Consider the following 252-nt stretch of genomic DNA (forward strand, 5'->3'; position numbering starts at 1 on the left):
AGCAGTATTGGGTTAATGCAATCCTCTATAAGGGTCATATCCTGATTCCCAGAGCCTTTAATCATTTTATGAATAAGGCATATCTGGCAATTTGCACTTTTTGTTTGTTGTTCTAATAACTTCTAGGACATACAGCATACAATTTCATATGTGTGACTATTGACAAATTATATAAAATGGTAATCAAGCATAGGAAAAAAAAAGGAACAAAGCTTTAGACAGGAAAAGTCATATTCTTATACATTAGTTCAC

This window comes from Penaeus monodon, chromosome 25, assembly GCF_015228065.2.
Source record: "Penaeus monodon isolate SGIC_2016 chromosome 25, NSTDA_Pmon_1, whole genome shotgun sequence".
NCBI classification, from domain to species: Eukaryota; Metazoa; Arthropoda; class Malacostraca; order Decapoda; family Penaeidae; genus Penaeus; species Penaeus monodon.